Source organism: Nannochloropsis gaditana (assembly GCF_000240725.1).
Source record: "Nannochloropsis gaditana CCMP526 unplaced genomic scaffold scaffold511, whole genome shotgun sequence".
Lineage (NCBI taxonomy): Eukaryota > Eustigmatophyceae > Eustigmatales > Monodopsidaceae > Microchloropsis > Microchloropsis gaditana.
The window spans coordinates 3972-7227 of NW_005803442.1; positions in this window are offsets into that span (position 1 = coordinate 3972).

A 3256-nucleotide genomic window follows, 5' to 3' on the forward strand; every position below is an offset into this window, starting at 1 on the left:
TGGAGTCGATTTTGCCCTCCCCGAGGCCCAAGGCCAGGCTCTCCATGGGCTCGTCCGGGCGGGAATGGCCCCTCGCGGCCAGCACAGCCTGCCGCCACGCGTCTTGGAAGCTGGGGAGGGCGGCACCGAGGAGAGGAAGGAGGTCGTGGGCAAAGTGGGCGGCGGCGGGGTCCGGCGAGGGATCGAACACCTGCCCGCGCGTCCCGTTCACGTAAAAGCCCCGGGGGACGGCCGTCAGGTGGAGAACCCTCCCGTCCAAGGCCTGGACTTCCAGGTAGAGGAGGTCGCCCTGCAGGCGTCGGTGGGCGGGCGGGGGGTTCCAGCCGGAGAAGCCCAGGTTGTGGAGACAGGCGGGGACGAGGAATTCGGGCGCCGGGGTGGCCAGGGGGCCGACCACGGTGGGGAAGAGCTTGTCCAAGGAGATTTGGACGGGCAATTCCACCTTTGGGAGACGCTCCAGCATGGCCCGCAGCTCCTTCTGGGTGGCGGCCTCGGTCGAGTCCGCCCCCTCCTTCTTGCGCCGCGCCTCAATCGGGGGAGTAGCAGCCAGACTAGACACTCCTGTGCCCCCCGCCCCCGCCCCGGCAGACTTACCTGTTACCTTTACGGCCGAAGGGAGCAAGACCGGAGGGTACTGCAGGAGCTCCTTGAGCCGGCGGACGTGCGTCCTGGCCCGCCGCACGTCGTAGTCCTCCAGCACCATCACTAAGCGGGCGCCCCCCCGGAACACACTTTCATATTCATTCAGTTCCGTGAAGTCGTTGATCTCCACGCGCGGGTCACTGCCTTTCACGACCAATGCATAGCTGGTGTAGTAGCAGGCCTCAGGGTACTCCGCCAGCACTTGCTTGACTCCAAGCCCCACCTCGCTAGCTTGCACTGGCGGCAGCGTTAACACCCCTCCTGTGGGCAATTCCACTTCCAAGACAATTTCTGCCAGAGACTCCTCTTCGACGTTAGCCTGCTCCTTTTGTGCTTGTGATGTCCCCTTTTCTTCGCCAGGGCCGACATTTTCTCTCCCTTTGCTCATACCTGACTGTGCTTCAGCTTTGTCCGTCAAGCCCGCGCCCGCCCCAAGCGGGGGCAGTTCCTTTTGTGCTGCCGCGGGCGGCGCTTTTTCGTCTATGCCCGCTTCAACACCCATTAATTTCCCGTCGCCACCAATTGCTTTGGTAGCTGGCGGTAGTTGGGAGGCGGGTGGGAGAAATACCAGGCGCCAGTTAGTTCTCGGTGGGAATGCGCCGGTTTTGACGAGCGCGAGAACTCGATTGTTCACTTTAATGCGACGACAGGGGCATGTACCACGAAAAAATGCCGATTGCTGCACTATTATGCGCGAATCTTTTTCCCTTTTCACTATTCACACCCTACTGCGGTGAAAACACGCGCATTTTCAGAGGCCATTGGACCAATACCGGTCTTTTTTTAACATTAGGAAAAGGCAGCAAGATACGCGGATGGGAGGGCCGCGACGCCGGCGACCTCCTACCCCCTTTGATGTCCATGACAAGTTGTTTTTTGGAGTCGCATGCACGTATTTATGGCCCACAGATGACAGCTATGTTTCGCGCGATACCTGTACCCATTTTTCTTTCCTTAAGTGGTACCGATGGGAAAATATATCTCATACGGTCGAATTGTTCTAAGAATTTTTTGATTTCCACACATTCCTCAAGGCCATTTGTGAGTCGCGAACTCCAAAATGCACGATTCTCGCGGACAGGGACGTAAAAGAGGGCCACCTTGGAGTACAGATCGACTACCAGGGGACCACGGCAGCGCCAAGGCCGGTGGAGGGAGGGGCGGAGGTCAGGGACGGGGGGAAGGAGGACGGGTCCGGGGCAGTGGCAGGACTGGTGGGATCAGCGTGGAGCACTTCGCAGCGGGCAAGCGCTGGACTAAGAGTCAGAAGGTGACTCGAAGTAAGTCGTGGTTCGGGAGAGGAAGCAAGGGGTAGGAAAGCATAGGAATAGAATAGGAAAGAGAACACGTGCTTTGGGCCCCAGTACCTGGGTGGCGAGTGGCACGAGGGGAGCACATGGACCGCTCGCAATTTTGGGACTAGTCCCTTCATGGTCCTTGCACCTATTCAAAGAGTGCTCGGTACCCATAGCTATCAGTATGCCGTGGCCACCTGCCTGATAGTGCACATTTCCCCGCTCCCCTCACCTCAACCCCTACCCCCCGCCCGAACCTCTCGCTGGCAGAGGAGAAGGAGTTCATCCACAAAAAAGCACTGCTAAAATCTTACCAGAAGCTTCTGAAGAAGGAGGGCTTCGGACCTTCCCTTTCCACAGCCCAGGAGAGCGGCCCCGGCGGCATGAGCCTCGTTCCTGAGGGACCCCTTGGCGAGGTCTCTGGTGGGAAGCGGAGACTTCCTCCGGAAGTCGAGAAGATCGGGACCGAAGATGAGGGGTTGGAGCGTTGCGATACAGGTCCTGGCGGTGGGGAATTGCGGAAGCGGACAAGGATGGAGGCGGAGGAGTCTGACGGCGACAGCGGTGGGCCTCCCGCGGCATACCGGGGAGACGGAGGTTCTTCCCCACAGCCAGGGCCGGCGCGGCTGCGGAAGGGATTGAAAGGGACGAAGGCTAAGCCAGACCCTTTCGCACGCGCTCGCCAACACGCCTTGGCGAAGAAAGAGGAGGCGGAGGAAGAAGCGCTTCGTCGGGAAGCGAAGGCCCGTGCGCTGAAAAAGAGCGCCAAGGTGCGACGAGAACGACACGTCCTTCTGAGCAAAACTACCCGGAGGGGGCAGCCGATCATGAAGACACGCATACACGGGATCTTGGACATGCTCGAAAGGGAAGGGAGGACGTGAAGGGGTCCAGGGAGGGGCAAGGGAGGGAAGGAGGGAAGGAGACAGAGGGCAAGGCACAGGAGCCAATCTAGATGGAAGACAGCCTTGTAAAAAAATGCGCGCAAGCACCGGACAGAAAATGTTGCAACTAGAGGCGACGCCAAGGCCACGCGCTCCCTGAAGCCAGATTTTGCTTGTAAGCACTCTTTTAGCTTTCCCTTCCTTGTGCCTTCCACGGCTGCGACCCGCCTCCCCGACCACGGTGGGCCAGCTCGATCTCTCCTCCCCCCTTCAGCCGGCCCATATGTCTCCTTCGCTCACCTAGTGCCCGCCCTCCAACCCTTTCCCTTTCTTCCCCTGTCGCTTTCTCTCTACGCCCCCCGGACTCGAATTTTTCCCGGAAAATGCTATTTTTTTCTTCCCTCCCTCCCTCCCTCCCTCCTTCCCTCCCTCCCT